The following is a 20,830-nucleotide window of genomic DNA, read 5'->3' as shown; positions in this document are numbered from 1 at the left end:
CATTAGACTATTATTACTATTTGCTTTTATATTTATTGAAACTTTTTTGCTTATACAATACTTAAGTGGGAACATAACTGACACAGAATAAGTTTCAAGGGAGTTTTCAGAGGTTATTTGCAATATATATATAATTAAGTTGCAAAATATAATTAAATGATTTAGCAATGAGAAACTATACAGTGATCCCAATTAAATCATTTTCCAGATCAGCTATTTGATAAATTTATATTTTTTCCTAATTTATCACAAATATTAGATAACAAATTAACCATAATACAAAACTGAATGAAAAACAAATAACTCATCATTATCAGCAGAATATGGTATTATACAGACATTGCTAACTGATCAATAGACAGGATTGCAATAATTTTAAGATCAACTATATATTAAATCTGTATCAATGAAATTTATTTGTAATAAATGCTTTATTTCATAATTTCCCTCTTCAGTTTTATTATATTTAAGATCTCCTTATGTGAAATAGTAATATTACACTATATTCCAAGGCACTGATCAACAGCCATTCTTCATAAATCCACGTATACTTGATTCATAGTATAAAGTAATTAATAAATTGTAATCTTGTTCAATAATTGTTATTGTACGTTGTAATTTCATAGTTAAGGTTTTCTGGTTATTTTGTGATATGAATACGCTATTATTAGATAAGGCGTGAACATGACATTCACAGGAGGGCGCCTCAATGAGGAGTCGTCGGGTGAATAGAGATCAGAGGATGCCGCCTGAAGAATACGTAATTATTCCATAATATGCAAATCATAGCGACACCTAAGGGCTACATATATCTTGTGTAATAGGCACCAGAGGGCTATGGCGTCATAAAACAACAAAGTGACACTAGAAGACGGGTTCATATGACGAGCGAAACATTATATGGTAATGTAGATACATTTCAACTTTATAGTAACAATCAATCTTAAAATTAATTATTTAGTCTAATTTACGTAAGATTGTGTTCACAATTATCAGTAAAGAAAAGTGTTGTATCACAGTTAACGTTTCATTTTACAAGTAAAACACTAAATCTGCTATTTCAAAATTATCTACTTTATAATTTTATCTTATATATTTAATTGCATTACGCAGTTTCAGAAAGGCGGACAGAGTTACTATATATCCATAGGACTGCGTATAGATTTCAAAAAGTCTTAACTAATACTATTCTTACACTGCTAAATTACGGATGGCTAGCGCTGATAGCACTCATGTAGCTTTGCACGAAATTCAAAACAAATAAACAAACCCACCGTTCGTTGGTAAAGGAGTAGCCCAAGATTTGACGATCGTTGGTGTTGACTAGCTGTCTATCGCTGTTAAATAGAGACGGCTAGCGCAGATAGCTCTCGTGTAGTTTTGCGTGAAATTAAAGAAATATCTTTTATCAATGAAAAGTAAAATTAATAATGGTGTATAATTATCACATACTTTATTATTCCTGACATGTAAATGGGTCCTACCATGGGATATTTGAGGTGTTTAGATAATTCTCATTACCCCTGAATAAAATAAAACAAACTTTGTTATAACCTTTATTAATGCGTCTTATCGCTTTAGTTATTCAAGTCTTTGCGGGCTCAGATAGTATTAATAAGCTTGTTTGGAATTAAGCAGAATTCTAATTAATGGGCAGTGTTAGTCAGCAGACATGCTGCTGTGCCACTGGAAGGGGTTATGCTAGTAAGTTTTCATTTTAAGCAAAAACGTTTTGTCATTAAGAAACAAGTATATCTGATCGTTAGTGAATGTCCATCTTGTAATAAGGAAGGTTGTACATTCCTGGTAGATGGTCCTCTAGAACCGAATTATTCTTTATGCTATCGTTGCAGTGGAACGTGCACAAATTTCCTAATTATCTTACAGAAACGTTTATATTACCAATCGATGGAGACAAAAGGTTTAGTCACGTATAAGAAATCTTCTTAGTTCTGGAAACTAAGTAAGAGAATCGAATTTTATTCCTATTATAAATATACAGTTAACTTATCTGGATCACATAATCTGTTATAATGGAGAAAAGCGGAACGAGAGATGAAAACTAATCAGAATCCTTTACTCAGTTAACATGGAAATATTACTAAATGAATTGTATTCGTAAGTAATTGGTTCTTATGAGCATTTCACCTTCATGATGAACCGAGATCAATATTATGCCACATTCACATCCGTTAATCAGCAAACACACTATTATAAATACAGGTTATAGTCAGAGTACTAAAAGTATTTAAAGTCATTAGACTTATTTATCAGACTGATTGATGTGTTTTTAAAATTGTTAATTCTTCACTACTCAATAAATATGTCATTTTACTTTATTTATGAAGCACTGAGTTGTGTCAGTTTACATTGACGGTAGTATTTAATTGTAGGGATCGACAAAGGTTTCAAATAACTCACGCGCTACAGAAAACACCCTGTCAAAACCCTAAGCAAAAATTCAATAATTCAAAGTATTGGTTACGATATATTACGTGCATGTATCATATTATAATGGAATCCTTACTTATATGTATGATATTTGGGGAGGGAATATTATTACACGATGTGCAACCCCAACTTTAAATTTTTATCCTTTGCGCATGTAGATTTGCAACAGGGTCACGATTTTTCCGTTTTGCCTGTTTCCCGTCACGGAGAACTTTATTTTCCTCCATTCTCAGGCTGCAAATATGACGTCGTTAATACGTCACACATGGATCAAATGCGCTGGCGCTACAGACAATCAGCTAGTACTTGTAATACATTAATAAGGTAGCTAATATTGAGATTTTCTTATAGCAATTGTACTTTTCGTTAAAATTTTATTTTATTTTCCTATTCTTCAATTTAACACTGAATTATGCTGTTTTATGTTATTCACCTAGCATTGAGCCGTGTCGTGTTACTTTATCTAACACTATCTTGTGTCGTGTTACTTTATCCATTCACTACTGACTTGTGTCTTCTTAACACTAAATTGTGGTATTTTATTTCATCCACTTGCTCAACACGTTACGACCCAACACCCAACATAGCGGTAAGCCTAAAGACTTAACATTAAAAAGCAGGTTTCTATAATCATGTTAGGCACAGCATAAGTAGATAATTGTGGTGTTTTTTTAACTTAGTAACAAAAAACATCTCTTTAGTATTGAAATGTGTCGTGTTACCTTATTTATTTATCTCTGACTTATGTTGTTGTGCCTTATCAATTTAATCTAGAACTTATTTTTAAAAACTTTGATTTATAAAATGTAGAAAGATATAAAGATTAAGGTACCTTAAGAAAGAACAGAGAAATTAATTCAACCTCAGTCGGAGAAAGACATACTATTTGGACACGTTCTATACACAAAATGATGGCCCGGCAAGGCCAGGTGGGTTAAGGCATGCGACTCGCAATCTGAGGGTCGCGGGTTCGCATCCCCGTCGCGCCAAACATGCTCGCCCTTTCAGCCGTGGGGACGTTATAATGTTACGGTCAATCCCACTAGTCGCTGATGACTAGTTGCCCTCCCTCTAGCCTTACACTGCTAAATTAGGGACGGCTAGCACAGATAGCTCTTGAGTAGCTTTGCGCGAAATTAAAAAAAAAAAACAAAAATTATACACAAAATAACTTCTTTTATTTCTTAAATTCTAAGTCTACATAGAATTTCATAAGGTTTGTTTACACAACATAACGTAGAGAAAGTTGTTTCACTTTAATAAATAAAACTTTACAAATGTACTATTTTAGCCAAACTAATCACAGTTGCCTAGAAAAAACGAAGGAAAAAGACTAGTGTCATGAAGATGGAGGGAAGCTTAAACACTTACAGAAAACAACTACAGAAAAAATTAAACACGTAAAAATTCATACAACACATTCATACTCAGTGGCGTTCTTTTCTTTATTAATTAAACTTTGCTACATGTTCGCATTGGAATTAACGAACATGAATTTTGAAAATACAAATGAAGTCTTAGCAAAATAATATCTATCAGCATTCAAACGTTAGACGTATGAGAAATAACAAAAGAGGCTGTAACCACATTTGTTACGTGGTTTTATTGAGTATACAATTTACTTGTAACGTTATGTGTTGATTTAAATGTGAACAGCACTCTACGCGACACACGAATTAAAATGTCAGATTAGAGACTCCGTGGCTCGACTGCTGCCGCCTCCATTTTTGAGGCACTGACGATAAAGAGAAATTCATTCAGTCTTTATCACCTGCCTTTTACGGGGCTACGTTTAACGGGATAACATAACTGACTTTAACATCTGTAATGTGCTTACAGTTGAAAGTGTGAAGGCTGTTTAGTGTCATGAGATGGGATCGATCCTTGTATCTTAAGGAATGACATAATTAACCTATTATAAGAGAAGTATATTTTAATATTAATATACATTTTGTTAAAAGGGGCTGTGATTTATAAGGAAACTAAAAAATCCCTTGGTTCCAAACTAGTGTTATTTGACTAGCAGTCGTGTTCAGCCCTATAAACCAGTGCTATGTGGCTAATAGTTATGTTTAGCTCTCGGTGAGCTTATCTTTTCATTTAAATGTGTTCGATTACGATTTTGGTGTTAATAAACAAATGTTTTACTATAAAAGTGTAAAATACGGTTTCAGTGTAATATCTGAGCAAAGTAAGTCTTAGTGTTCAGCATGCTGCCATACGTGTTAAAAGCTCTAAAGATCTATACCCGATATGCCATTGAACATGGTACACACTTTCTGCTACGCGTTACAAAGATGATAGTCATTACTGCTATGTGGAACAGGAGTTAGTTGTTGTTAAGTGGTTGTTGATTAGTTGTTCAGCAATTATAGATAAAGGGTTGCTATGTTTTAAGCCCTCGGGTCTCTGGCCTAGTTGTTAAACCCAGAAGGTACCATGCAGGCTATAATATTTACTGCGAGGACACAGAAAAGACTGATAATCAAATGAAAAAGAATAGATTCTGTTAAAATAACTAATGATATACATTTTATATGTTGAATTTAAATTTTTTCTGTTAATTATATAAAATAATTTTTCTCATTTTCTCCGTTTCTGTCAGATTGAGCTATTTTATCACAAACTCTTTACGCCATGTAAACCATAAACTGAAATGTATATATGTATATGTAGTAAAATCAACTGAAAAACTTGAATGTTTTAAACATTTACTTAATGCTTAATGTTTTAAGTACAACACTTTAGAATAACCATTCTCTTACAAATGATCAATATAAGTCATTTCTGTCTGATATCGAATTGATTAGCTGTTTCTGTGTTTTTCGTTCCTGTTAAGGAAACCTCTGTGGTATTAGAAAAGTTGTTTGAGCGGCTTGCGAACATTCTTATATTATCAAAATCAAGAATGTTACGAATGAACAGTACTTTTCATGGAAACCAAACGAACGTTTGTTTGTTTTGTTTGTTTTTGTAATTTCGCACAAAGCTACTCGAGGGAAACCAAACAAAGCTGAAAACTTTTACGACAATTGTACATGATAGAAGACCTTGTTGAAACAGGTCCTATGTGTTTTTGTGCTATACCTTGTATATGGCAGAAAAAAATTGTACGACATTTGTTTTTACATCTCGATGTTTTAAATCTTGTTAAACTTAATCCCAACACTTTAGAACGTTCCATGAAGCAGTGGATGTCTCATATAAAATACTGAAACGAGCAGCATGTATAACGGAGATGCCAAAGCGTAACAAGTATCTTGTTAACTTAAGCATGCTCCTAACAGTAATTTCGAAGTGTTTCATCTCATGACATTATCTCCTGTGCCATTTGCCGAAAACACACACACACTAAGTCTATCTCTTGGACTTATGAAGCTCATTTATTGTTAAACAGTTCATTTTATTACCATTTATCAACACACACGTTATTTTCACCTTTTATTTTTCATCTCATACAACTAATTTTTTTTTTGTAATTTCACACAAAGCTACTCGAGGGTTATCTGTGCTAGCCGTCCCTAATTTAGCAGTGCAAGACTAGGGGAAGGCAGCTAGTCATCATCGCCCACCGCCGACTCTTGGACTACTCTTTTACCAACGAATAGTGGGATTGACCGTCACATTATAACGCCTCAACGGCTGAAAGGGCGAGCATGTTTGGCGCCGCCAGGATGCGAACCCGCGACCCTCAGATTTCGAGTCCCACGCCTTAACACGCTTGGCCATGCCGGGCCTCATACAACTAATAACAAAGTCTGGCTGTAATACAACACTATCAAACGCAGTAAGGCTCTTAAACTTCCTAAACGATTCTGGTTGTGTGTTTTTAAACAACACTCCTACTCGTGTAGCGGATTTACTGTTATACATTTAATATCTGTTTGTTTCAGTTTAATATATATTTAGAAATGCATATGTATTGTGAAAGTCCTGCATGTTCTCTAAATTTGTTCTCAAGCTTAAGAATAAATGATGTACGATGTGTGTGTGTGTGTGTGTGTGTGTGTGTGTGTGTGTGTGAAATACCAATATTGTTGCCAGCTGAATTTTCGAAAACCTCTCCTAATGAGTATAAAAGGTAGCCATCGCAACACACGGAGAGACAGTTTTAATATTTTTGGTTTACTTCTGTCAGTATACTCTAAAATTCGGAAGCCGTAATCGTGATAAACGCTAATTAATCTGAAATCTACAGATATTTGACCAGGAACGTTTACAAACTTCGAACATCACAAACCGTCCAATTTCAGTAAATTAACTTCGGACATTAGTATTTCTACGAGGATATAAAATGTCTTCTTCTGTGTAAAACTCGTGTGTGAGCAGCGAGAGATGGCTTGCCCATTAAGTGATGTGTACCAATATCAATATAGAATTCATTCGTTCGTCGTGAACCATCGATACAAAATTCAATTCCAGACCAGATAGTAGACTCAGCACCGTTTGAAAATTTGTAACACGTTTATGTATAACCCATTAGTTGTAATAATCATTATTATAAATTAGCTTGTTGTTTATGCATTAAAATATATTTGTGTTAAGAAAGAAAATTGTCTATCAATCTTGTTGGCAAATGTCATAAATTTGATACATATTGACATTCAATTAACTTTTAAATTCATATTTCCAGTTATTTGAAATCGTAGACTCGTCCGAAATAAATCGTAATACACAACGTACGTAACATAATAAATCGGAGAGTGGTCCGAAATAAATTACAATACGTATCACCCATACCGGTGACGTATATCACACAAGTGATATATTGGATCTATGCATTAGTACAATAGAACTAATAAAGAAATGAGGTGGATAGTGACCATCTACCAATATCCCATCTTCGATCTCAAACCTCATCACAATCGACAAATAATTAACCCTAAATTTGCTTATAGGAAAGTTAATTGATCTAAATATGCAAATGAATTAGATAAATTACTACTAGATTTCATTGCTGAAATTGCGCAAGAACTATGAGGCAATGATGCATACTGCTGAACAATTTCTGAGTGTTTGATAAATGCTGCTGAAAGAAAGCAATATCAAAAACACAATTTTACAGAAAATGGAAACCACGAACATATAAGAGACATGATAAAAAGATTACTCAGAAGACGGTACACAAATACAGGAGATTCAAATATTAAAAACAAATTAACTTCATACGAAATGAAATGAAATAATTAAAACAAGATAGCAGGAACAGTTATTGTTCCAGGCCAAATGAATATACCGACTTTAAGAAATTCTAGACACATTTAAAATGTTTTACAAATAATAATAAAAAAAATCATAAATGTCGGACTTTACAACAACAAAATAAAATAATCAGACAAGAATACCTATTTCTATAATAAACTAAATAAACATGTACACAGAAATCCAGAATTATACATAATAACATTTCTGGCTACTACAACAATCCTCCAAAATAATAACCATGATCCAGCAATAAAAAGAAGCAAAACCACGATAACTAAACTTGAGGCCATACTATCCATAAAACAAACAAAAACAAAGTACCACCACAATATCAAATACAAACAATACTGTTGAAAAAAGACATTTAGAGATTGTCTAATCATTTAACAGCTTTATTCAATCTATCTTTATTTATTGGAAGCAAGTAAATGTACTTACGTTCTTGAAGGAAGTAAAACCAGCTTAATTAGTTGCCTAGGCAAAATTTTGGAGCGAATAATTAGCAACAGGATCTTGAATTTCCGAAAGATCACATCAAAATTACCTGAAGTTAAAAAGTTTCAGAAAATTTCGGTGAACCACTGATCATTTAGTTAGACTTACTGAAACCATAAAAGATAGCTTTAAATCAAACTAAATGCGTTGTCGCTTGCGCATTTGACACTGGCAAAATGATTAAAAATTCAAATTAAAATAAATGGAATTACAAACAGCAGTTATTCGCTGGTTATCCAATTTTCTTGGCGACAGAAAATGTAGAGTAAATGCTGAGAGCAGATACTCAGAGTATATTACTCCACAGGCGAGTGGTCGTCAGTTAGACGTTGTTAGCCCTAGCCTAAAACGACATTAATTATAGTCCAACTTCACAGTTTGCTGATGACGTAGCTACTTGGAAGAGCTCAAACGCACCTTTAATAGCATCAAATATTTTACAAGCAGTTTTTAATTCAAATATTTGAGTACTGTTAGAAATATATAATCAAAATTGATATATCGAAAACGCAATCACTATTATTTGCAAAATTATTAAATTACTTATAAACCTTCCTAAATTACCCCTGAGCAAAGCTGTTTGTGACACCAGTTTGTACGCAGAATTTTTAGGTCTAACGTACGATTAAAAATTAACTTGGAGGAGACATATATTGGAAATTACGAAAGAAAATGTGGCAAAAACACAGAAGTGTCCACAGTGAGCATTATTAAAATTTATTAACAATATATCATGCCAGTAACAGAATATGCATACCCAGCATGTTTAAATGTAGCAAGAACAAATCTTAAGAAATTGCATATAATAACATACTTCAATACTCACCACAGCCTCCACAATGCTAAAACCCCCAACCTAACATTTCTCCACAATTATACAAACCTACCTTCACCATGAGACAGATTCATAGATTGGTCATTTCACGAATTAATAAAAATTTATACACAAATGATCTGTTAACCCATGGTAAAAATATTCAGATTGTGAAAGGAGATAAGATCATTTCCCTAATGGATTAAGAACATTTTGTTTTGAACATTTGTTTTTGAATTTCTCCAAAAGCTACCCGTCACTAATTAAGCAGTGTAAGACTAGAGGGAAGGCAGTTAGTTTCCACCACTCACTGCCAGCTGTTAGACTACTATTTTACAAAAGAATAGTGAAATTGACCGTAACATTATAACATCCCTACGGTTGAAAGGGCGAGCATGTTTGGTGTGACGGTGATTCGAATCCGCGACTCTCGGATTACGAGTCGAGTGCATCAGCCACATGGCCATGCCGGGCCGTAATGGATTAAGTCCTTAAAATAAACAAAATACCTTCAACCAGTGTGGTACCTTGAATGAACTAAAATTATATATCAACTCCGTGATAATTATGATATAAGATACGTTTAATTAAATATCACATACAAATAAATATTTTGATAAGAGTGAGTTTAGTTAAAGGAAAATACTGTTATTACCACAGTAGATATGATGTGCAGTGTCTTAGTAAAACTACCAGATGTAGTAAAGATTCTTATTACTTCCAAGTTTTTCGATATTTTTATTTGAGCCCGTTGAAGTTTTATTTCTTTTTACGTTTCTGTTCTTCAACTCAGTTAAACTGAACGTGTTTTGTGTTTCTTTATTGTTACTCCCTTAAAGGAATATGTTTTTATTCTTAATTTTAACTCAATTAAGTGATATGTATCAAACATCATATATATTTCAGAATATAACTGACACATTGACGTTTTATCAGTTTTTTTAGTTTTCTATTCGAAAATTATGTGTTTTATATTTCTTTATTTGTGTGTGTGTGTGTTTTTCTCTTATAGCAAATGCACAAAGGGCTATCTGCTCAACCCCCCGAGAGGAATCGAACCTCTAACTTTAGCGTTATAGATCCGGAACCTACCGCTGTACTAGCGGGGGCTTTTTTATCTTTAACTATGTCTTTATTTTAACACTGCATATTTTTATTTCCTGCTATAGGCCCAGCATGGCTAGGTGGGTTAAGGCGTTCGTCTCGTAATCTGAGGGTCGCGGGTTCGAACATGCTCGTTCTTTCAGCCAGGGGGCGTTATAATGTTTCGATCAATCCCACTATTCGTTGGTAAAAGAGTAGTCCAAGAGTTGGCGATGGGTAGTGATAATAATCTGCCTTCTCTCTAGTCTTACACTGAAAAATTAAGGATGGCTAGCACAGATAGCCATCGTGTGGCTTTGCGTGAAATTCAAAAACAAACAAATAAAAATATTCTACAGTGAAACAGAAGTAGATACTGAATATAACATGAACAATGTAGCTCACTGAATATCATTTAATGTCTTATTTCAGAAACTATTGAACTTCCTGTTTCCACTAACAGCATTCATCAAATATTTTGATCTTCAAGTTGATAACAAGTTTAACAAGTCTGTGATAAATGTGATAAAGTATATCATACTAATTCATTTAAAGATTACAACCATTATACATAATCACTAGAAGATTACGTTCGCCCACTCTCCTACACACACACACATATACCTAATTTTTCAGGGCGAAGAATTGTTTGTTTTTTGAGGATGGTTATTGCAAAAGTATTGTTTGTTTGATTTTAATTTCGCGCAAAGCTACTCGAGGGCTATCTGCGCTAGCCGTCCCTAATTTAGCAGTGTAAGACTAGAGGGAAGAGAGTGAGTCATCACCACCAACCGCCAACTCTTGGGCTACTCTTTTACCAACGAATAATGGGATTGACCGTCACATTATAACGTCATCACGGCTGAAAGGGCGAGCATGTTTGGTGCAACCGGGATTCGAACCCGCGACTCTTGGAGTCGAACGCCTTAACACACTTGGCCATGCCGGGCCTATATTTCAAAAGTAACAAATACTGTGGGGTGGGTGTTGCACCCATTGAGTGTATTTCTAGTTGAACCAGTATTCGACGATAAGACAAATAGCACAAGTTTAAATGACCGTCATTGTGTGATTTTTTTTTCTATACTGGCGAAACGTGGTAACAATACAAAGTTTTATTTATAAGACGATAATGTTAAGCTTATTGTATACTATTATACTCTGGTTTTCTTGAGAAAAGCCTAAGGGACCGAATAAAGAATCTATTGACATAAGTACAAGAAATCAACGACATAAACAAAATGTGATGTATGAAACATATTACGAAAACGTTAGTTTCGAAATACACTAACTACACGTTGCTAACCATTTACTTACTATATTCATTATTTAAATATCGACATAAATCTAGTATCAGGTTGTTTGAAATATAAAGGTGGATTCTTATATTAAAATATTAGTCATTTATAAGGATGAGAAACCCGTCTATTTTACGACTTCATATATATCATTGAAAAATTAAAGCTCTCTTCTATATATTAGTGTGTTTTCTCTTTTCTAAAACTTTATTTCCTATATTTCAAACCCATTACAATTAATGATGGAAAAAATTTGCGTATAATTTTTTGCACGAATTCAAACTTGGTCGTAATACATCACAAACAGCTCGCAATATCAACCAAGCGTGAAGCGAACAAACCACCTCCGAACGTAGAGTACAATGTTGGTTCTAATAGTTTCGAAATAAATATGCGAATCCTGTAGATAAGGAAGGCAGAGGATGTCTTTCTGCTGTTGAAAACGACAAATTGAGAGCATTAGTGAAAAGAAACTCCCTACAAACTGTTCGAGAAATGGCGCAATAAATGAGTGTCAGTATTTCCATAGTTTTGGACCACTTCGAGAAAATTGAAAAAGTGAAAAAGCTCGACAAGTGGGTTCCACACAAACTCAGTGAAAATCGGAAAAATCGCTGTTTTGAACTGTGCTCTATACTGATTCTGCGCAAGAGAAACTACCCATTTCTTGATCGAATTGTCATCTGCGACGAAAAGTGGATCCTTTACGACACGCCAGGTGGTTAAGGCACTCGGCTCGTAATCTGAGGGTCGCGGGTTCGAATCCCCATCATATCAAACATGCTCGCCTTTGCAGCCGTCCATCCCACAATTCGTTTCTAAAAAAGTAGCTCGAGAGTTTTCAGTAGGTGGTGATGACTAGCTGCCTTCCCTCTAGTCTTACACTGCTAAATTAGAGACGGCTAGCGTAGATAGCCCTCGTGTAGCTTTGCGTGAAATTCAAACCAAACCAATCCTTTACGACAAGAGAAAGCGATCTCTGCTATGGCTAAGCTGTGATGAGGCTACACTTCCCAAAGTCAAAGTTGCACCAACAGAAGATTATGGTCACTGTATGGTGGTCTGCAGTTGTTATCATCCATTACAGCTTGCTCATCAAGGATCAGAATGTTACTGCAGAGATTTGATATCAAAAATTGGAAGAAATGCATAGAGAGTTGAGTGAAAATGATAAGTCAATCGAAAAGCACAAATTTTGCTTCATCATAATTCTTGGCCACACGTTGCTCAAATGGTGCTCATGAAGCTCAACAAATTAGGCTACAAAACATTACCTCATCGTCCTTACTCTCCAGACCTGTCGCCCACCGACTTACATCTTTTGAAGCATTTGGACAACTTTTTACAGAACAAAAGATTCAACAACAGAGCAACAGCAGAGAATGGCTTGAAAGAAATTTTGAGTTCTAGAGTTTTCTCTTCATGATATAAATAATCTTGTTTCTCGTTGATAAAAGTGCATAGATTCATTATGTTCCTATTTTGATTAATAAAGGAACTTTTGAATATTTTATTTCTTATTAAAGCTACAAGTTAAAACCAGCCATTATTTTTCACATAACCTAATATCTATAATAGAAACAATGTTAGCATAAAAACTCTCTCTGATTGGTCATCATTTATTTACTATAGAATTTCTCAGATGTTTTCAGTGTGCACTAACACATGCACACGCAAAGAATCGAATTTAATTTATATTCATGTGATAAGATTCAGTGTCTGTGTGTGTCATGTAACTTCTTCTAAACCACTGGTCTCACTGGCTTCAAAGTAGCGCCAAACGTATCGTTTGCACAAAGGTAAAACCGTTCACTTACCCCTTAGGGAATTTAGGTATTTCGCGAAAACACTTTTACAGGGATTTCTTGAGAGCGGACGTCAAGTTTGTATTATAAAGACGGCTGGGAAGGGTATCAAAACTTCAATTAAAATAAAACACAGAACAACATTATGACCTTCGCCATCTTCAGGTTATCAAAAATAGGTTGTATTATAAAGACGGCTGGGAAGGGTATCAAAACTTCAATTAAAATAAAACACAGGTCGTAGGCCATCTTCAGGTTATTAAAATAGTTTGCAATTGACCGTTGCTGGGAGTATGTCTTAGGGACGAGAGTCTGAACTGGTACGTGATTTTAGGGTCATTATGATTAGACGTTAGATTATTAATTAACATAGGCATGAAGATGTTCATTTATATTGGTTTAATTTTAGTTTGAATTCTTGTATAAGTAGGGTTTCTTTGATTTTGCGTTTCTTTGTATTTGTTTTCCTACTTAATGCGTCGGTGTTTTCTATGGTCATGTCTTACGGACGAGAGTCTGAACTGGTACGTGATTTTAGGGTCGTTATGATTAGACGTTAGATTATTAATTAACATAGGTATAAAGATGTTCATTTATATTGGTTTAATTTTAGTTTGAATTCTTGTATAAGTAGGGTTTCTTTGATTTTGCGTTTCTTTGTATTTGTTTTCCTACTTAATGTGTCGGTGTTTTCTATGGTCATGTTGTGCTTATTTGATTTGAAGTGTTAAAAATGTGTGAAAGTGTTATTTATTTACAATAATTTGCATTACAGCATGTACATGTAAGTACATAGGCCTACTAGCTGCCGTTCGTAACTTACTTGATGAAATTAAATTTGCATTGTAACAGCAATGATCGTTAAGCTAAAAAAAAAATGCAGAACAGTAGTTCAAGCATTAAATTTGTATAAAGCTGCCCTGTAAACATGGGCAATAGGCCCACAGGTTCGCTATTTACCAAGAAAGTACTAGAGATAACTGCATCGCCGAAAACTTACAGAACAGAGTGCTAATTGCATTCTATAAGAATGTTTTGCATAAATTATTGTAGGGATATGTAGTCCTTGCGTCTGGAAAATGATTTACCGTGACAACGTTTTTTAGATATCCGATTCAGTAGGCAGTTAATGTTACTATAAGACTACTGGAAGTTCATGAGACTTTATAGCAAAGCAAACAACTGTTATTGGAGTCGCTTGACTCTAAATACATTTGGTTTCGTTTCTTGAATAACACATTAGTAGTAGAGACACATTCAACAAACGAACTGGAACAGTTTCACTCTTCCATTTCATTATTGAATGCACTCTATCAAGTTCATGAGAGAAGAAAACATAATCAATAACAGTTAAGAAGACTACCAGCTGAAGTTGCTGAAGTTCACTACTTGAGCAAATGGAAAGGTGAAAAGAATTTTCATAAACAAGACTACAAAGTAAGTTTGAAGTTTTAACAAGCATTGTATAAGCTACTATCAAAAGTAGAAACTCCAGTACAAGACGGTAATTTTAAAGGAGTAGTAAATCTTTGAGTTGTATCTGCAGTAAGAAAAATATAGATAAATCAGAACAATAGAATAAAACAAAGATAAATAGAAACTTATGACGTACGATCTGGGACATTTAAAAATCAATTATGACCATTTGTTTGATAAATATCTCTAAGACGTGATAAGGTGCGAAATTCGAATACCACGCATTGATTTGGTTTGTTTTGAATTTCGCGCAAAGCTACACAAAGGCTATCTGCGCTAGCGGTCCCAAAGTTAGCAGTGTAAGACTAGAGGGAAGTCAGCTAGTCATCATCCCCCACAGCCAACTCTTGGGCTACTCTGTTACCAACGAATAGTGGAATTGATCGTAACATTATAACGCCTATACGGCTTAAATGGCAAGCATGTTTGGTGTGAAGGGGATTCGAACTCGCGACCCTCGGATTACGACTCGAGTGCCTTATCCACCTGGCCATGCCGTTCCTCCCTCTCACTTAATGAAACGATTCACTTTAACAGACAATATACGAAGTTATGATCATAAAGCAACCGAGTGTGAATCAAATACAGTCATCAACAAAGATCTGAGGAACATTAGAATTTACCACTTGCGGAATGATTTGTTGTACACTAGTTTCATCTGGCAACTTTTTCTGTAACTTTTATTAATCAAGAGATTTGTCAATTTATATCAGACATGAATAAACATTGCGTGTTTTAACAGCACTGTTATTGTTACAACAATTTAAGTATAACACGTAATTCTGTATTGTTCATATCTTGTTTCTTATCCAGAAGATCCTTGTTACGCTTTAAGCCTTTGTTTAGTTATTCCTCTAAGAAGGCTGCAACAAACAAAGGAAAGGTTGGGTACAAAATTAATTATGAACAAACGTGGTAGATTATCATGTATGTGTTTTCTGCGTGAAGTGCAGGTAGTTGTATATATGCATAACCATATTTACTGAGAATAATTATGTCTGGTGTCTACACGTCCGCTTTCAAATGAACATGTCGGTAATTAACATTTACTTTCAACAGATCAAACTGTATACCTAAAATAAACGTGACAATCAAATTAGCTAATTAAATATACCCTTATTACGTTTCTATGTAGAACGATTAGAATATACTGTTTCATCAATTTTAGTTCTGAACCTCTAGTTCTAGTGAAACCTCAATGGCGAAAAGTTGGCTGTAATTTAATGTGTTTTTTTATTAGTTCCGAGAAAGTAAAGGTAGTTTTTTTGTTACTTAATCCTAAATACATTTTAAGCTAACAATACAAAACAATTTCTGTTATAAAGATATCAGAAAGCAAAAAAGTAAAAGCAGTAATATTCGATATATAACATAGTCTAACTCTAACAAAGTATCAATAAACAGGTAATATGGTATACTAGTATAGTAGCATTAACAGTAATGAATATTGCAATAAACAAGTGGTATAGTATACCAGATCACGTAGCACTAACTAATGGCTTGAACTTCTGACGTAGATCAAGACTGATTTTATTGGTAGCTGACTACCATAAATTTATATTCAATTACTTGTAAAGTTCTATCATTGTAATGACCAAGACTTAACTGCCACAACCTACGTCTCCGATGATACAACGGTAAGTTTAAGGACATAGACGATAGACCAGTGTAGTTTGGCTCTAAAATAACTAAACAAAGAAGCTGCATCCTGTTACAAATGCAGTCATGTACATCACTGTGATAAACTAGAATGACATTATCGGTAACAAACCGCTACAAATTGACTTGTGGCTACTTCTAAATATACATCACTCTAATGAACTAGATTGACATTAGTGGTAGCAAAGCGCTACAAAGTGATTCTTCGTTATTTCTAAATGTACATCACTGTAATGAATTGGACTGACATTATCGTTAGCAAACCGCTACAAAGTGACTCGTGGTTATTTCTAAATGTACATCACTGTAATAAACTGATTTGACATTATCGCTAGTAAGCCGCTTCAAAGTGACTCTTATCTACTTCTAAAGATACATTACTCTCTTTAAAAGGATCACCAAATGAAAGATGTTTTGGTTAAATCTCAATGTAATTGTCCTTTCAGAATGAATAAGTTTTTTTCTAATTATAATTTTAATATTCAAAATTAAATTTTGATTTTTACTTTTGAAGAAAGAGCTTTACGTTTGACATCATTTTGATGAAAAATATAGAGTGAACCATTGTGAATGTCATTATCAGGATAACTGAATATACAAATATACAAGTATTACAAACAGCTTTTGATTACACTATGTAACAAAATGTTTACTTTTTCTTGTTCCTTGGCAGAAAGTGTTATTTCCCAATTGCTTATGCCTAAAGTAAATGGAAAATACCTATTTTTCTCTTCAAACTTTGCTTTTGTGACCTGGGATTATACAACGAAAACATGATGGGAGACGATACGTGAAAGTGATTTACATTACAGTCGCAAATCTCGATAAACTACCCACTTCTAATAATGTTTGTTCATTTTTGTATTACTTTAGTATAAATACATGTAAATCTTAATTCATGTGTTGTTTTATTAAAACCTTATGTAAATGAAAGTGTGCAAATTTGCCCGTTTTTACATAGAAAATAGGTTAATTTCTAAATTTCATTATCCAGGTTACAAAAGCAATGTTTGAAGGGATTAATGGCCATTTTCTCTACTTTTATAACATAAGCAATTAAGAAATAACATACACTATCCAGGAATAAAATTTGTGTTACAGAGTGTTATAGCTAAGCTGCTTTTGCGTAATAATTGAGTTAATCTTACATCAAAAATGTTCTAAAATTTCACTTATGATCACTTCATACTCACATGAGAAAGTTGCACGAACCACAATAAATCCAATATCCCAAATAGCTGTTCTATACCAGTGGGTCAGATGTGGTTTGTTACGATCGTGCTATACTGGCAGTTCTCTTTCCCTTATTACGTTTATCAACTTTAGTCAGGTTTCATTGTTCCTATTAGGAATTGATTCATACTAATGTAAACATAACAAACCGCTATTTCTTACTGGTAGCGTATTGCATTATTCTTTCACCTCTGTCGACTAATTCGTTCTCTTTCACATCTCCCTGTCGTCTCTATTTTTTGATGAACTCCTGTCTATGTATTCGTTTCTCCAGTCCACATCGAACAAGTCCTTTCTTTCAAATCTTGTACCTGTTTCTCGTTTTCAGATTATAATTTCGTAACCATAGGGGGTCTTGTAGTGTCCATACTGGCTGAACTTATAAAGGCGGTCTTTATAGCAACTTACTCCAATCATTTTCTAATTACTTGGAGTACTGTAATCCCCTAAGACTGTTCACTTTCTCACATTCTCTGAACCTCAACCAATGCGACATTGCATCTAACTTGATAACAGTGGTTTAACAATGATTAACGTACATGAAATATAAAACTGAAGATTCAAAACTAGAAACCCAAACAGACTGTACTTTAGAACTGCGTGTACATTACAAGAGCGGTGGTCAAATTCCACTACTCTATCACACAACAGTGGGTCAAGAGTTGGGTCTAGGTGTTGTTGACTAATGAATTTCTCTCTAGTTTCTCAATTCCAAATTAGAAACTTCTATGCGTATATAGTTCTTTTGTGTGGTTTGCACGAAACTCTGAAGCAGCCTTTACTAGTACGTTTGTTATGGCCACCTATGTATACAACTTAAGAACTTAATATTGACAATAAAAAAGTTTTGTAAAAATTTTACCTGCATTATAATTATATAATTAGTTTTGTTTAAATTAATGGAAAGAAAAACAAATCTAATTTCGATAACCACATCCTGCCGTCGATTTCATATTAAAGAATATATTTAAGGCCACTATTACTATTTTATTTCAGACGTATCTTTCACGATAAAGAGCTGCAATTTGATCCTTACTTTGACGATAACGAAACGCATTTCGATTCTTACTTTGACGAGAAAAGAAGCACACTTCAGTCCTTACTTTAGCGAAAAAAACATATTATCTCGATCCTCACTTCGTTTAAGAGTACAGTTTCATTTCTTACTATGAATTTTAAAAGTCTACTTTCAGTTCTTACCATTATGTTGAAATTCTAGTTTTACTTTTAACTACAACTTTCAAGAGTTTATTAGTCTGCTTTTTTCTGTTATTAAAAGTCTATTTTAATGTTTGTTTTCACAGGAACAGCGGTACTGCAGTACTCACTTTAATGGTGATTTTTTTTTCTAACTTTGACGTTAATATTCTATTTCTTGGTCGAATTTTGACGTTGCAGTGTTTACTTTTGAGACATTGATCGTACACATATATTTAGAGTTTCACGTTTATATAACTATGCATATCTTTATACTTCAACGTATGTAAATAAAAGACCACAATTTATATAAGCTTCCACTAGTATTTTAAGAGTAACTTGTTAATTTTATTTTGGGGAGAAGGGTGGGAATCAGAAGATTCAGAACATCAAAATTCTGTGGAATCAGACAGATAATTAATGATTGACTGGGAAAAACACCAAAATCTCGATGTGTACATGACGGACGTTAATGCCCTAAATAAGCTGCCAATTAAATATATTTTTCTGTTTGCTGTTTCAATAAAAAAACCTTACATCTGCTGATGAACAGTTCATTACGATATTCTTCTTATATTTGTGTTAGACTAAACATACAGCTTCTTATATTTATACTTAAGAACCTTACGGGAAGACATCAAAACTCGTCAAATTATTTAGTAACTTTCGGCACCAAAAATATGAATAACTAAGTTCACAGACAACTAGAAAAAAAACTGTTATTGACTTTTGCACATAGCAATTTAGGAAATTGCCCCGAGTGTAAAAAAATGGAGATTACTTGTGTTCGATTTAATTTATCAAGCAATTTTATTTGAATTTTCTTTAATGGCTCCTTAAACGTTTCTAAAAAATGAATTTCGTGACTACTTTGTAATTTTTATTTATTTAGTTAGTTTTAGATCGTATAACCTGGATTTTGATACCTGTGGTGGGCAGAGAAAACATAGCTCATGTTGTAGCCAGTTGGAGTTTTTTGTAATCAAGCTATGACATGTCACAAAACTATGCGTAATAAATAATGTAATTGATGACACTGACGAGTCGTTTGTAAGCAAATACAAGAGTCAGATTAACAGTTATGTGATTTAATATCCATATGTCTTTTAGTGAAGTCTATGTTAATTTGTTCTTACCTGAGACTACGGACTACTTAATCTAACAAATGAACATAAAACGACCACTTCCAACAATAATTCAAAACAAAAGTTCACGTGGCATGCTTACGATGAACAAATCGATGAGACGCTGGAGTAATGTAGCCTATCCTTCTGTTGGAGTTTCTGTGAGTTCATAATGGAGGTGGATCAATAACGTTCGTGCTTGTGAATCAAGTTGATTATGATGAGGTAAATGATACTGGAAAGGTTATACTCTTGATACTCTTTTCTTTCAGAAAGTTGCTAAAACATTGAATGTCATGAGAGCTGTCATTGTTATCAACCTCACCTGTATTTGATAGCACTAATAGTTGTAAGAGTGCATCATTATGTCGTGTAACATTCATATATCCATGTCGCAGGACACATATGCCAGTTTGGCCACCACAGGAATCCTTGCCCAGACCTGTAAATCACTATCGTATGGGCATCTTTACTCTATAAAAGTGGGGTTGGATCTACACCAGACCATTAACCATATGTATATATGTGTCGTATCTAGTTAAAAGATGAATCGTGATGAGTCTGTGAACAAGAAATTCACTAACAAATTTCAGTTGACCATTTTTAGTACTCTTGGACAAGCAGGTTTGTGGTAGTGATGAGAACACGTTACTGGTCATCTGTCATGACGGCCGAGCTTTTTAAGACTATTTGGATTCTATTCCTCTGGTTTCACCGAGTCGAAACTTTGAATACCAATACCATTGCAGTGTTTGTTGACAACAGTCAATCTACCTTATTGAGGTTTCATGACGACTCTATTTGTAGTGTGGAGGCAGGATCATAGTAATCATAATTTGTATGACTTGTAGCTATTCTGCAAAGATTCGTTGTATTTGAGCGGCTTGTATACAATCTGTTTTCACCAAAATTATAAAAAGCATACAAATGTCTTTGTTGGATTTCTGGAAGAGTTAGATGTCATCCTGGATCTCTCCCTTCCCTTTATAT

At 33.9% G+C, this 20,830-nt stretch overlaps 1 long non-coding RNA gene across 1 annotated transcript in view; it reads right to left on the bottom strand.

Annotated features, from left to right (window-relative positions):
* Window positions 1–8,455, bottom strand: part of LOC143224231 (uncharacterized) — a 46,696-nt gene extending 38,241 nt beyond the window's left edge. Inside the window, exon 1 of the long non-coding RNA XR_013013281.1 lies at window positions 8,095–8,455. This is a non-coding gene — a long non-coding RNA (uncharacterized LOC143224231). The remainder of the gene's footprint in view (window positions 1–8,094) is intronic.
* Between the last annotated feature and the right edge of the window lie 12,375 nt (window positions 8,456–20,830).

The sequence above is a fragment of the Tachypleus tridentatus genome, chromosome 8 (genome assembly GCF_004210375.1).
Source record: "Tachypleus tridentatus isolate NWPU-2018 chromosome 8, ASM421037v1, whole genome shotgun sequence".
Classification (NCBI taxonomy): domain Eukaryota; kingdom Metazoa; phylum Arthropoda; class Merostomata; order Xiphosura; family Limulidae; genus Tachypleus; species Tachypleus tridentatus.
Note: the sequence above shows the minus strand (reverse complement) of the source record. Positions and strands in the feature narration are given on the sequence as shown.